This window comes from Scyliorhinus torazame, chromosome 9 (genome assembly GCF_047496885.1).
Source record: "Scyliorhinus torazame isolate Kashiwa2021f chromosome 9, sScyTor2.1, whole genome shotgun sequence".
NCBI classification, from domain to species: Eukaryota; Metazoa; Chordata; class Chondrichthyes; order Carcharhiniformes; family Scyliorhinidae; genus Scyliorhinus; species Scyliorhinus torazame.
Genome location: NC_092715.1, coordinates 196294602 through 196309806, shown reverse-complemented (window position 1 = coordinate 196309806; position 15205 = coordinate 196294602). Strand labels below are relative to the sequence as shown.

Below are 15205 nucleotides of genomic sequence, written 5' to 3'. Positions count from 1 at the left end.
CAGCATCATCTCAGAGGTGGTGCCCAAGGTGGATTTGGAGCTGGGGGAAGGCTGTTCCCTTGTTTGTGACTTGCTGCAAGAACCCACAGTGAGAGCAAAAGGAAATAGCTGATGGCTACGCACAATCCCTTTCCTCGGCTATATTTCAGGCTGGGTAACCATTTGCCAACACCAGACTGGATCGCTGAGAAACTGCAGCCGCTCCGTCAGTCTGTGCTCTGCATCAGTCCTCCCCAGCAGGTTTCATGACCTTCTCCTCAGCTGGATTCAGGATTTGGATGTTGGCGACTCCTCCTCCAATCTTGGAATGCTCGTGTGTTTAATGAGCATTTTGCTCCCACAGACAGATGGATTCCAAGCTGCTTGCTTTGCAAATAATGCCCACGGTTTAATCCTCCACACGTCAGGGTACTCATAGATGCCGCGGCTGACGATGTGGCATAATAAATGGTGCATTCATAGGCTCGTATCATCCGAGACTGATCTGAAACAAAGTACAATGTCCTTAAATGCACGTAATCTCATCTCAATGAGCATGTGGGCCTCGGACAGCTCCTCAGCTCTCCCCAGTAGATACTTGACACCCACACTGTCCTGCAACTGGTACAACATTTAGAGCATGAAGTGGCACCCACACATTCAGTCCACATCTTCCTGCTGAGGACTGCAATCCAAACTGGATGTCTGACAATCCCCTGCACTCGCAAACTTACACTGCTCTTGCTACTACGCGCATTATTTTGCAGTGACCCTGGCAGAGCGTAGCAGCATGTTCATCCCCTTCCTGCACTGTACCCAGGTTCTGGAGTTGGCCCCATGGAGGCTAACTGTGTTGTGACTTTCATCCAGGCTGCCTTGGTCAGACAGGATGGCTTCCTGCTGCCACCCTGGGAAACAGGAGCTCCCACCTTTTCCAAACAGCCTGGAGAGCCTGCGGTGAGGCATCGCTGAACCGTGGGCCCCTCTTCCTTGTCTTCTGTGTGGCATCACTCCTGAACAGAAGTTAGCAGTTGAGGTTATCCAGGGGGGAATGGGGGTGGCGACGGGTAAGGACCAGTAAGTTTTACTGCAGTTGTTTACTCAGAAAGCCACGTTGATGCTCCTGGCTTGCAGAGAGTGAGTGCCTGTCCAGGGACCCTTTAAGTATCGTGGTGGGGCCATTGACTTCCTGGCTGCCCCACCACATTAATCGCTAAACTCCACACCAATGCACAGCTAATTAACGTGTTGCTCTCGAGCAGAAGCACTTCCTGTTCTGCCACCAACAACCTCACTGCCATTGAAGATTCCACCCTGTAAGGCTGGTCCAGTTCAGTTTCTGGTAAATGGGACCCCCTCCATTTATAAATAGAGGCATAGCGTACAAAGAGGAATCTTTATAAAATACTTGTTCGGCCCTCTCCTGGAATATTGTGTCCCACTTATGGCATCACATATGTTAGAAAGTGTGCGGAGAGTCTGCAGAAAAGATTTACAATGAATTAAGTTCTCGGTGCATTCTTTGAAAAAAAATCAAGAGGTTTGTCCTCAAACTCTCCATGCTTTGTCTTCAAATGTCTTTGAAGACTTGAGAGTTTTAAACTTTCATTTGACAGTTCTTCCCTGCATATAGCACACATGGGCTTTGCATCCTGATTTGCATTGGCACAATTAAAGCCATACCTCACGAAATCGTTTTTATACTGCTTTATTCTGATTTCATCTTAATGAGTTGTTCACCAGAGGCCCTTGAGCTTGGGATACTGCTCACATCAGCACTGCTTTGTCCTGACCTGGACTCTCCTGGGAAGCTCTCTCCAGCAGATTAAATTGAGAGATCCTGGCCTGTTTGTGTCTCTGGCCCCCTCTTCCGTATTACAAAATAATCCATCTTCAGTTCTTCATGCAGTCCTGTTGCTTGCTTGCTGGCAGCTGCAAAATGGAGGAATCTCCCCTCCATGATTTTGTGTCCAAAGCATGGATGTACAGGGCACGTGGCATCAGTGTTATGTGCTGGGCACATGACCTTCTCTCTGCCACTGCCACGTTGGAAAGACTCCATCATTCATATTTAAAGGCCAGTTGTGGCCGGACCCTGACATAATGGATCCCTGCAAAGTTCTAAAAATAAATAATCTGATTCATCGCTTTGAAGTTCCAGTGAGCTGTCAATCACAATGCTTTTAACAGGCAAATGAGTGTGAATTTCAGTGTGAACAATCCAGTTCAAAGCATAAAGTCTCCTAGGCATACACAGTGCCTTCAATGCTTCAAAAGGCAATGAAATTGACTATGTGAAAATGACGTAAAAGGTCTCCACCACTTTAATGGTATAATTTTCACCTTCATCTCACAGACCGTTAAACTTGGCATACTGACAGACTTTCTAAAGGGTTTAGGGGTACAGGTGGGATCATTTCACTTTATTATGAGAAAACTTTATTTCTTACATACTGATTTACTGGTTAGAGGGTTTAGGGTTGCAGATGAGAACATTATCACTTTTTTATTAGTGATGTGTATTTATGAGATAATGAGTGACTGTTTAAATTGTATAGGGGTATAGATGAGCACATTAGCACTATATTATGGGAAAACTTTAACTTTTACATCGTGAGTAACTGTTTTAAAGGCTGCAGATGGGGGGAGCAACCAAAGGATCCCCACCTCTCAGAAAGGGCCCCCAATCGGCATCCTGGGGCAATTGTTGGGAGGGTACTTACCACCTTGCCACCCCTCAGAATGCAAAGGCGCCAGGTTGGCACTGTGAAGGGGTGAGGCTGAAAGGGGTGGAATGAGGGGGGGGGGGGGGGGGAGGGGGGGCTGAAGGGGACCTGGGGGGTGAAGTGGGTTGAAAGCGGAGCATGGGAGGGGGCCAGAAGGGGGTTCTGAGGGTGGCCTTGCCAGCAACGAGGGTGGTGTGGTTTCCTGCCTGCGATCCAGGGTGTGTGTGCGGAGGGGGTGGGGCTCGATGGGACGAGTGGTCTAATTCTGCTCCTATGTCGTATGCTCTTATGGTATGGCTGCAGCAGCTAATGGAGACTGGAGCGCCCTTTAAAAAGGGCACTCCGATCTCGGGGCCTGTCCAAGAGGTTATGTCCCTCTCCTCTCAGTTGTAGTGCAGATTCTGGCATGCCATAGAATGGCACAGAAAATCTGATTTGAAATTGTTTTTTCCCCCAAGTACCAGGGAATGGCATGTTGGGGGCGCTCCTTGCGTCAGTGGAGACCAATCCCAATTCTCCACTGGCGGGAGCACTTAGACTCCTGAACGGAGAATCCTGGCCAATGTCAGAAAATACCAAAACTGTCATGTTTCTGAAGAATCATGTCCAAAATCTGACAACACACTGAATTCTAGCAAGACCAGCTAACGAGGCTATTTTCTTATCAGTACATCACACTAGCTGCAAGGATTACCTCTACAGTGCAGTGACGTTTACGCCTTAGACTTTCAGATCTTAATTTTTAAAGTTTTAGTTTCAAAAAGCAGCCATACTTCAGAATTTAGATATCAAATCAGTGCCAGTAGGCTTTTTAACTGGTTAATGATTCAATTCACTCAAAGGTACATAGACATGTGAAGGTTTGTTATTAGGCTCTTCACAAACGTACAAAATGTTATTCAATTAATCTATAGAGAGCTGAACATATTAGATAATTGGCCATAATTTGTATTCCTCACAACACTACTCCACATGGCCTGCAGTGGCTCAATACCACCTTCTCTAGGGCAACAGGGTGGACAATGCTGGCCTAGCCAGCGATGCTCACACCCCGCGAAGCTGGCAGGGTATCTAAAAGCCGTTATTTCGACTTCAATTACACACTGAGATTTGTAATTTTTTTGCATGGCAAATTGGAAACCATGGAAATGGCACCCGAGTGATCAGGGGTAAGCAATTTTGCATTTCCTTAACCAATAAGATAGGAGGGTTGATAGGGCAGCACGGTGACGCAGTGGGTTAGCCCTGCTGCCTCATGGTGCCAAGGTCCCAGGTTCGATCCGGGCTCTGGGTCACTGTCCGTGTGGAGTTTGCACATTCTCCTCCTGTTTGGGTGGGTTTCACTCCCACAACCCAAAGATGTGCATCAGACCAGCTTCCAAGGCGACTTTTTTATCAGTAGGTGGATTGGCCACGCTAAATTGCCCCTTAATTGGAAAAAATGAATAGGATACTATAAATTTTTTTTAAAAAGATTGGAGGATTGAGAAATGAATAGCGCAGTGACTGAGAAGGAAGGCAAGTTAGAGAGCGTGAATTCAAAGTAAAATCTGGTACACAAAGGAAATTAAAGAGAAAGACTGAATTACGATCAATAGAAAAAGAGTTGAATGGAAAAGGAAAATAAACATTTAAATGTTAGCTTTTGCAATTTTTAGATTTCTGACAACAATATAAACCTGAAAGAATGAGGTTCTAAATTTCTAATAGTAAATATCCAGGCCGCAAGTGTTGACGCCGGCCTCAAAACTGGCGCGAGCGACGCCGGCGTCAATGGGCCCCCAAGCCCAGTCATTCTCCCCGTCCTTGGGGGCTAGAACGGCGCTGGAGTGCTGTGTGCTGCTCCGGCGGCAAAAGCCAGCCCACCCCGGCCAGTGCGGGTCCGCGCATGCACGCCATGGGCAGTGTGGGTCAGTGTATGTGCGCCACGGCCATCTCCGCGCTGGCCCGCAGGCAACATGGCAGAGCCCTAGAGGAGCCTGGCGCGGAGGAACATAGGCCCCCCCCCCCCCCCGGAATTAGCGCACCCGCCTATCAGTTGTCCCGATCGTGGGCCTGGCCACCGTGGAGGCCCCACCCTGGAGTCGGCTCCCCCCGCACCCCCACCAGGATGGCCCCCGCAGCCGCGGTCCGTCGGGTAGGACCATTCGCAAACGACACCAGCTGGACTCGGCGGAACTTTACGGACACTCGGTCCGTCGAGCGCACAGAATTGCCGCGGGGGCCACTTTCAACGGCCCTTGACCGGTGCCGCAGCGACCGCACCAGGGCGATTGGCGCCGATTCTCCAGCCGGCGGAGAATCGTCAGAGCGGCGTGGCGGGATTTGCGCGCCTCCCGGCCGATTCTCCGACCCGACGCGGGCTCGGAGAATCCCGGCCCCAATATCAGAAGGGTAGATTGGCAGTAATTAACAGTTGTAACATTAATAACTGTGGTCAAAGTCCTGACACTCCCTTCCTGATGGCATTTATAGTCATCTACCCCACATGACCTGAAGTGGCTCAACAAGGGCATCATGGTAGCACAGTGGTTAACACAGTTTAAAAAAAAGATACGTTTAGAGTACTCAATTCATTTTTCCAATTAAGGGGCAAATTAGCGTGGTCAATCAACCTATCCTGCACATTTTTGGGTTGTGTGGGCAAAACCCATGCAAACACGGGGAGAATGCGCAAACTCCACACGGACAGTGACCCAGAGCCAGGATCGAACCTGGGACCTCAATGCCATGAGGCTGCAATGTTAACCACTGTGCTAGTGGTTAGCACAGTTACTTCACAGCTCCAGGGTGCCAGGTCGATTCCCACCACGGGTCATTGGCTGTGCAGAGTCTGCACGTTCTCCCAGTGTCTACATGGGTTTCCTCTGGGTGCTCCGGTTTCCTCCCACAGTCCAAAGATGTGCAGGCTAGGTGGATTGGCCATGCTAAATTGCCCTTAGTGACCAAAATGGTTAGGTGGGTTACAGGGAGGTAGGGTGCTCTTTCCAAGGGCTGGTGCAGTCTCGATGGGCCAAATGGCCTCCTTCTGCACTGTAAATTCTGTGAAGGTGGCTGACCACCATCTTCTCAAGGTCTGATGCGCAATAAATGTTGACCTAGCCAGTGATGCCCACATCTCCTAAAAGAATAAAGGGGGAAAAGGGTACTGGAAAGGAAGTGGCAAGACTTGTCTTTCTATGGCAACCTTAGTTTGTACCTCCATTCAATGCATTTTAATGGAGGAGCAGACAGCATGATGCTGCTTACACAAAGGTAATGGTGGAGCAGCCCAACATAGTCAGCAACTGCTGAATTTTTGAGTTCAACCAATGCATCTGCCCCTCGCTGCAGTTGCTGTATCATTTACACATAAATAACAGTGCACATTAACCTCTCCGCTGTCTCCACTAAATTCATGGAATGTATAGCTACTTCTCTTTTGAAATTCTATCCTTAACCTTTGAATCCCGCAACAAGTTGAGTAAGTGAAGTGTTACCATTTCTAGTGTTGTAAGTGGCTTAATTATACGTTCCAGTGCTCTGCAGGGTTAGATGTCAAAGGCCTTGGAAGGTACGCTTTTCAACAGCCTTGGAAAAAAAAAACTCTTCATGATTTATAAGATCAACTGATTTTTGCTTTCGACCAAATAATAGTCTCTGAAGGTAAGGTGACTAAAAACACTGGATATGCACTTGGGGTGCCACAACTTGCAAGGATGCAGACGAAGAGCCAGGAAGTGGCAATAGACTGGATATCCCTTTATCAGCAGGCAAGAACAGGATGGGATGCATGGCCTCCTTCTGTGCTGTGAATATTCCTATGTTTCTTTGGTAATCTCAAAGTAATTAGTGCCAGTGTTGACCACAGCAATTTTACAATTCAAGGGTTAAGTACTAATTATCTCATGTTGCGTTAGTGCTGTAGCTGACAGGAAAACTGTGAAACCTCAAGATTATACTTCTTTAAATTGTTAGTTCCTCTTTACCAGTCTATCAAAAATAAATATACAGTTAAGGGCAGCCAAGGAACACTGTACGGTGTGCACATTGTATTAAGAAAGGATACATTCTCCATTAAGATCCTGGTTTATGGTCAGAAGGGCAGAAATGAATTGCTTTCTTTTTCTTTATATAGTGTTCTGCTTTTCTAACAAAGTTTGAAATGGCACGTCTGAAGTATGACCAATTCAAAGCCTTTTCAAACTGTTGCTACCCACCAATTCGGAAGTGATGACCCAATAATCTGCGATGACCCAATAATCTGCCAGATTTTGTTTTGGCTTGCATCATTACATTATTTTCACATTATTTCAACTTGGCTCATATTTGCCTCTTTTCAAGTCTTTGAATCAAGTCGATAACAAGATTACATTAAAAAGAAAAAGATATTTTATTCCAAACATGCACAACATCTTGAGGTTGGCCTTGTTGAAGTCTCTGGCCACGATGAACAACGCCTCCAGGTGTTCTGTATACCTTCATCAAGGTATCGTACCTTGTGTTGCCCTATTATGTATTTTCTTTTATTCCCTTTTCTTTCCATGTACTTAGTGATCTGTTGAGCTGATCGCAGAAAATTACTTTTCACTGTACCTCGGTACACGTGACAATAAACAAATCCAATCCCATCCAATCCATCAACAGAATACACAGTCCATCAAAACATAGTCAGCAGTTTGTACAGTTTAATCCCTACTACCTCCTCGCAATGAACGGCTCCTCAAATAAGGTCATGAAATAAGGTCACTGGGCTAAATTGCTAGCTTTTAAAGCAGATCAAGGCAGGCCAGCAGCACGGTTCAATTCCCGTACCAGCCTCCCCGAACAGGCGCCGGAATGTGGCAACTAGGGGCTTTTCACAGTAACTTCATTTGAAGCCTACTTGTGACAATAAGCGATTTTCATTTCATTTCATTTCATTTCAAAGGCCTCCACCGCAACTCAAACTTAATCTTCTCCAGCCGGAAAAAGTCCTACAAGTCCCCAGCCAGGCTGCCACCCATGGAGGCATCTCCGACCTTCAATTTAAAAGGAAGAGGTTGAGTTCGCCTGCAGCATTGCCTCACACCAGAGTCCCCATCCTATTTCCCACCCCAACTCCTTCTTCCACTTAGACTTATCCTCACCACCTTTGACCCACCTGCTCGCCCAACCATCCGTATATGTCCCCAATCCTACCTTCCCCCAAATCATCATGGAACAGCAGTTACTCCAACAACATGTACTCCGGTGATTGGGGGAACGTCTGCCACTCCTTTCGCACAACATCCCTAAACTCGTTACCCCTTGGCAGCTCAAATCTCTCATGCACTCATTCAGCCCCACAAACATGCCCTCCGAGAACATACTCCTAACCCGCTCCAGCCCCACCTCCCTTAACTTCCCATATAACCAATCCATCCCCCTCCCCTGGGCTACCACACAGTGGTGTCAACACTGACATTTAATCCAACTTGAAATGCCTCCTCAACTAATTCCATATCCCGATAGTGGCCTGCACCACTTTAATTCACTCTTGGGATGTGAATATCTCTGGCAAAGCCATCATTTATTGCCCATCGCTAATTGCCTTTAAGAGGATAATGGTGGCAAGCAGTAAGCCCCTGCTGTCCATAGTGGGCAAATTTCTCCATCTCGTGACATTGCAAACGTGAACCGCGATCGGGTGGAGAATCATGCCATGATCCGGTCCCTCACTGGTGGCAATAACACGGCTTGTGCCTCGTACCGGCGGGGGCAAGCAAAACCAACATTAGCATGCATTTGTATGTGATTAGCGTGCTGGACAGTATGCTCCGCCCTTCCACGATGCTCTGCTCCTCTCAGACGGAACTCTCGTGGTCGTGAATTACTGCAAGTATTTACAAAGGTGGACTGACGCCATGGCCGCATAGGGGGGGTGGGGGGTTAAAAAACACTGAAAAGGCGTTGAAAACTGTCAGGCTTGCTGGGGGATAGCTGTCTGGGCCAGTAGCGGGTAGCGACTTGGTGCCAAGTCCATGGACTTGGGGTGTCCCCCTCGGGATCGGGGTGGCCTGGCTCAGACCACCATTGCTCCAGTCTGTCTTTTAACTGCACCCCTTTGGTGCTACTTACAGGCTCCTGGCTGCTCACATTGCTGAGTGCTGCCTGCGTCCTTTAATTGCTCAGAAGGCCTCTGGTCATCTGGGAGCCACCCAGGCCACCCCTCCAACCACTCTCATATCCCAGCTGTATCATCAAGGGCCAAGCTCAATCAGGAGCCTACCAGGTGTTGGCACTCCTCAGAAGCACTGCCCCATTGCAGAGGAAGCTGGGGATCAGCAGAGCTCACCCAAACAGGAGGTCACCTGCACTGCAGCCTTTGGAGCCCTCCTTGGTTCTCTTCCCATCTCAGAGCAGAGGACTCACCAGTGACCCTCACCCCTCTGGATCACCGGCTGCCTTCTCCTGGTGACACTGGCTGCCTCTGCCACCACCTCCCAGGCAGTGTTCAGGAGGGCAGGCTTGAGACTGCGGCCCACACTGGGAAAGAGGGTATCGCTCCGCTTTTCACTGACATGGAGCTGTGGGTCCACCTTGGACTCCCGACCTTGGGGGGCAGGTCTTCTTTGAGCCACCTTGGTGGCTGCAGTGAGTGCGTGATAAATGGAGTGCTGAAAAACAGCTCCAACTGCCAGGCTCTTTGGCCCTTACTCCATCCCCAGAGATTAGAATGCCTGCTGAGCCAGGAATTGCTTAGAATTCATGCCAGCAAAGTGCTGGCCCATTAGCATGTCCTGAATTGCTCCAGAAATAGCGCCTCCAACAGGAAGGTGAACTGCTCAGAATTCAGTCTCGATGTCAACACTTAGTCTCCCAAACGGAGAATTTCACCCAGATTTGCTGAAGTTTTTGTTTTGCACTCATCAGGACAATTCACAAGAATACCAAATGTAAAGAGAACAACCATTTATACTAGATGAGAAGAGAGTGCTGATTGGTTGGAAAGTGGACTCTGATTGGTAGAGGCCCTGCATTCCTTGGAGGATATACCAGTTGCTGTTGACTGACAGTTAAGTGTCAAGCATTGTTTGAAATTTAAACCATGCAGCTTGACTCTGATTGGTCAAGGCATTGTTCTGAGGAATGAACAAGCAAATGGCTGTCATTTATTTAAATCTGCAGTTGGGTGTAATAATTTCCTTGCATGACTTAATTGAATCCATTCTGTGCTCAAATTCAGCTTTGAAATGGAGCGGTCAAATTAGTTCCTTTTCTTGACAGACTAGATGAGAAATCTCCCAGGGTGTTCTCTACCATGGCCCATCACAGGCCTACCTTCACTGGTCAGATCATTTTGCGCTGTATACCACACAATTTTATGAACGGGATTAAGGTCATCACTTTCAGCCCTGAAAAGTGCTCAGTCCACCTCAGATTACGCTGGAAGGGCAAGGTATCTCAAATCATTGAGCAATAGGTGAAGCTAGTTGTTTCACATCAATACTATGCAAGTGGCATTCACCACTAACAGTATACTGTCATCAAGCCAAAAAGACTATAAGCAAAGACTATAAAGCCTATCGCACAAATGAGTAATGTGGTTTATGAATTTCAATGCCAGTATGATGCTAGGTACGTAGGCATACATCCCAAAGACTGGCGGATTGTATCAAACAACATGTCCCTTTCATTGTTTACAACAGGCAAGGTACAGACCATACCAACCAGGCGGTGCTTGCAAAACTCAAAACACAGTGCCCAACATTAGATGTGATCTGCGATTGGATAACACTTGCTAAATAATCCTCAGTGTCCTAAGAATTCCACTGACAACCAATTTAAGATTGTCAGTCAGGGTCACAATGTGGTGCATTTGCATGTAGCAGAATACACAGGGTCCTATTATTTGCAAACAGAAAACACAGAACATGCAGTGCAGAAAGAGGCCATTCAGCCCATCGAGTCTGCACTGACCCACCTAAGCCCTTCACTTCCACCCTATCCCCATAACCAATAACCCCTCCTAATCTTTTTGGATACTAAGGGCAATTTAGCATGGCCAATCCACCTAACCTGCACGTCTTTGGACTATGGGAGGAAACCAGAGCACCCAGAGGAAACCCACGCAGACACGGGAAGAATGTGCAGACTCTGCACAGACAGTGACCCAGTGGGAAATCAAACCTGGGACCCTGGCGCTGTGAAGCCACAGTGCTATCCACTTGTGCTACCGTGCTGCCCATGTACACACATTGCGCCTGTTTCAGCTAAACAAATTAATTGATAATCATTCGATGGTTCATTCCTCAAGACAATGCCTTGTTAATCCGAGTCAAGCTGCTGGTTTAAAATTTCAAATAATGCTTGGCAATTAACTGTCAGTCACCATCAACTGGTGCATTTCCCATAGCAAGGCCTCTACCAGAGTCGACGTGTCAACCAATCAGTACTCTCTTCTCAACAAGTATAAATTGTTGTTCCGTTTATGTAATAACCAGCAAGGGCCCACGGGATGGGAATGCTGGTCTTCCCCGTGCTCCTTGTGGAGCACGGCCTCCCCTGCAAGTGGCAGGGTATCTCAATTACCCAATGTATACAAGGTCAGCCAGTCAGGCACTGACCAGAGAGCCAAACCTGATAAGAATCTACCGGGTAGTGTATACGTCGTTTATGTAAATAAAACTTTGTTCATGTTTTACTCGATGTGGACTCCCCGTGTCCTTATTAAACTTTACATTTATTGTGCTGACGAGTGCAAGACAAGAAGCTTTCACAAAAATTCTCCTTTTACATCAATACCGAAGTTCTGTACTACCAAATGACTATTTACTCATATAGTGCTGTTAGGGAGTGAGTTCTAGGCAAAGAAGAGGGAATGACAATATATTTCCAAGTCAGGGTGGTGTGCCACTCAGAAAGAAGCTGCAGGTGGATGGCCTTCACATTTGCCCGCTACCATTGTCCTCCTAGGTAGTAGAAGTCCCATAAACTCCCAAGTATGGGAGTTGCTTTTAGGGAAACCTTGACGAATCGTTGCTTTATGTTCATCAAGATAATGTGACCATGATGCAAGATATATATTTCCCTAGTTTTGAAAAGAATTCACAAGTAGCAACCAAATATTTTCCACAAATTACTATTTTTTAAATGAACAAAATACATATTGTACTGATCAAAACTGATCCCATTAGTGGTAAAAACAAATTTTCTAAAAGGAAACACTAAGTGCTCCCAGTTCAGCTACAGTATGATTTACATGGAGAATAAAACTCCCTCTAGACAACTTCAATGGTTGACAAACATTTCCATTGTTGGTTATTTGAATAATAATAATAATCTTTATTATTGTCACAAGTAGGTTTACATTAACACTGCAATGAAGTTACTGTGAAAATCCCCTTGTCGCCACATTCTGGCGCCTGTTCGGGTACACAGACGGAGAATTCAGAATGTCCAAGTTACCTAACAGCACGTTTTTTGGAACTTGTGGGAGGAAACCGGAGCACCCGGAGGAAACCCACACAGACACGGGCAGGACGTGCAGATTCTGCACAGACAGTGACCCAAGCAGGGAATCGAAGCCAGGACCCTGGCGCTGTGAAGCAACAATGCTAACCACTGTACTCCCGTGCTGCCCGCTAAGTTAAGTAATAAGCACATTTATTCAATCCATATTTATGATTGCACCATAAATTTAAACAGAGGAAATCTTCCCCATGTAGGGGTACCTTTAACTTTTAGTGTTGGGCAAGAAACAGATGATAGTGAATCGGTCACCCATTTTACACTTTGCCTAAACTTTTTAATCGAATTCTGTAGAAAAGAAAATAAGGCGAGGTGTGACACAAATGATCAGTTTGCTCTTGGCTGTTTCCTGCTGAAAATAGAACTTCAAGTTACACAGGTCTCTCAAATCAATTTGGGCAAATGCAGCATTCCTATCATTGTTGCATTTCTCATTCCAGGGGCAATCTTTTTTGGCCTCTTTGAGGCAGTTGCTTCAACCATAAATGGTTTGAGAGTGGAGAAGCTATTTTACCTTGGGCCAAAGACGGAAAATGCTGGAAAATCGTAGCAGGTCCTACAGCAATCGTGGACCCGCTGTCAGACCTGCTGAGATTTTTCAGCATTTTTCTGTTTCTGTTTCAGATTACAGCATCCGCAGCAATTCTCTTCTTTTTACCGTGGATCCTGATAGCAACCACTTGCATTTTTATGTGGTGCTTTTACCATATCAAAACATCCCTATGCACTACCAGGAGCATTGTGAAACAAAGTTTTTAACTGTGTCACATGAAGGGATGATAGGATAGACTGAAGGTTTGGTCAAGGAAGTAGGTGTTGGGGAGTATCTTAAAAGGAGGAGAAAAATTTTGAGATGGAAAGGGGACGGGAGCAGGTCAAAGCCCAGGCACCTAAAGGCACAGCTGCCAAAAGTGAAACACTAAAATGACCTGTAATCATAAATATAGTGAGGAACATACTGTATTGGAAGAAACGGATTTGGTTTGCACCACATGTAATGTCAACTTTGAATGGTCATGTGATGTACTTTTATAAATGGTATGAATAAAGTTCATTTTTGGAGAAAAACTTTTACATTGTAAATCCGCAATCGGCCAGAATTGAACTGAATTTCAAAGGGTTATAGAGTTAGAGGATGTTGCAAGGATGGGGAGGGGTGAGATCAGAGAGGAGTATGGAAATAAGGATGCGAATTTAAAAAAGGAGATAGTGCACAATCAGCAACCACACAAAACCACACAATCAGCAACCAATGTTCATTAGTGAGCACAGGGTTGATGGGTAAATAGAATATGGTGTAAGTTAGCATGTGGGCAGCAGGGTTTTGAATGATCCTAAGTTTATGGATGGTGTAGGGCAGAAGGCTGTCAAATGAACAGTCGAGTCTAAAGGAAGCAAACAGCGGGGATTTGAGTTTCAGCAGCAGATGTGATGACGCCAGACGAGAGAATAGTGAAAGTAGGTGGCCTTGCTAAAGGGAGGATTCGGGATCGGGCTCAGCTTACAGTCAAATAGGACACCAAGGCTGCGAGCAGTTTGGTTTACCCTCAGTCATTGAACAAGCAAAAGGATGGAGGCAGTGGCTAGCCAACAGTATTTGTGATCGGAACTGAAGACATTGGGTTTCCATCTTCACAAAAGTTAAATGGAGGAAACTTTGCTTCATCAATGCTGGATGGAGAACAGGCAGTGTGACATATCAGACACAATGGATAGGTTAAGAGAAGTGGTGGTGAGCTAATGTTGGATGTCGTCAGTGTACATGTGAACGCTGACATTGTGCTTTTAGATGTTTTTTGCCGAGGGATAGCTTGTAGTTGAGGAACAGAAGAGGGGTCAAGTCAACGATAGATACTTTGGGGACACCGGAAATGACTCTGTGGGAGAAGGAAGGAAAGTATTGGAGATGAGTCTCTGGATATAACCGAATAGATCGGAATGGAACTAGGCCAGGGCAAGCCCACAGCTGGGTGATGGAGGAGAGCATTTGGAGGATGGTGTGGTCACCCAAGCCAAAGAGGGACAGTACCAGAGAATACTGAACAGGAAGGTCTACAGTCAGCAAGAATCGGTCTAGCTCTGCCTTAAAAATATTTCAAGGCTCTGCTTTCACCTCCTTTTGAGGAAGAGAGTTTCAAAGGCTCACAACCCCCTAAGGAAAACAATTTCTCCTCATCTTTGTCTTAAATGGTGACCCCCCTTATTGTTAAACAGCGACCCCTAATTCTAGATTCTCCCACAAGAGGAAGCATCCTTTCCACATCCATGGGTAAAGAATCCTCAGGATCTTATACGTTTCAATCAAGTCGTCTCTTATTCTTCAAAACTCTGGTGGATACAAGTTTAGCCTGTCCCACCTTTTCTCAAAAGACAACCCACCATTCCAGGTATTAGTCTAGTAAACCTTCTCTGAACTGCTTTTAATGCATTTATATTCTTCCTTAAATAAAGGAGACCAATACTGTACACAGTAACTCCAGATGTGGTCCGACCACATGTATTTTAACCATAACATAATGGCGAGGATGTTCTGATTTCTCAAGTGAAATTTTGACCAAATGTGACTTCTCATGCATGCCAGTCAAAATTGATCAGCAAATTGGACAAAATTCTAGGAAACCATTCGTAATTGGACTGAAGGAACATTCGTTGGCACGATATGAGGGGACGATGCGAATGAGGTGGCTCCCGCTGGAAAGCTGATATTTGCGACCCCTTTTCCTGTTCCTGGTACAGCGGATCATTTACCTTTCAGAAATGTTTTAAATTTAGCGGGAAAGAGTTCTCTCTCCTTTGCGATGCCCAAGGGAGGCAGTGTCAAGAAAGATTTGAGCTGAAACCCGTCAACTGATTCTGAAGCCTCTCAGGATTCAATTGGAGGTAAGATGGCAAAGGTAGTTTCTTTCCCTCCGACCACTCCACAATCGGCCGAGGCTCTCACCAGCATTTTGGCGAGTGGGCTTGATAAAAAAACATGTCAGTGGATCTTAAAAGATCAATTGAAGAGGCCTTGGCCTCCATTTGTTTGG

The 15205-nt window shown here is 46.2% G+C and overlaps 1 protein-coding gene across 2 annotated transcripts in view; it reads right to left on the bottom strand.

The window, feature by feature from the left end:
- Positions 1-15205, bottom strand: part of hacd4 (3-hydroxyacyl-CoA dehydratase 4) — a 237277-nt gene that overhangs the window by 65193 nt on the left and 156879 nt on the right. The gene's annotated exons all lie outside the window — the stretch shown is intronic.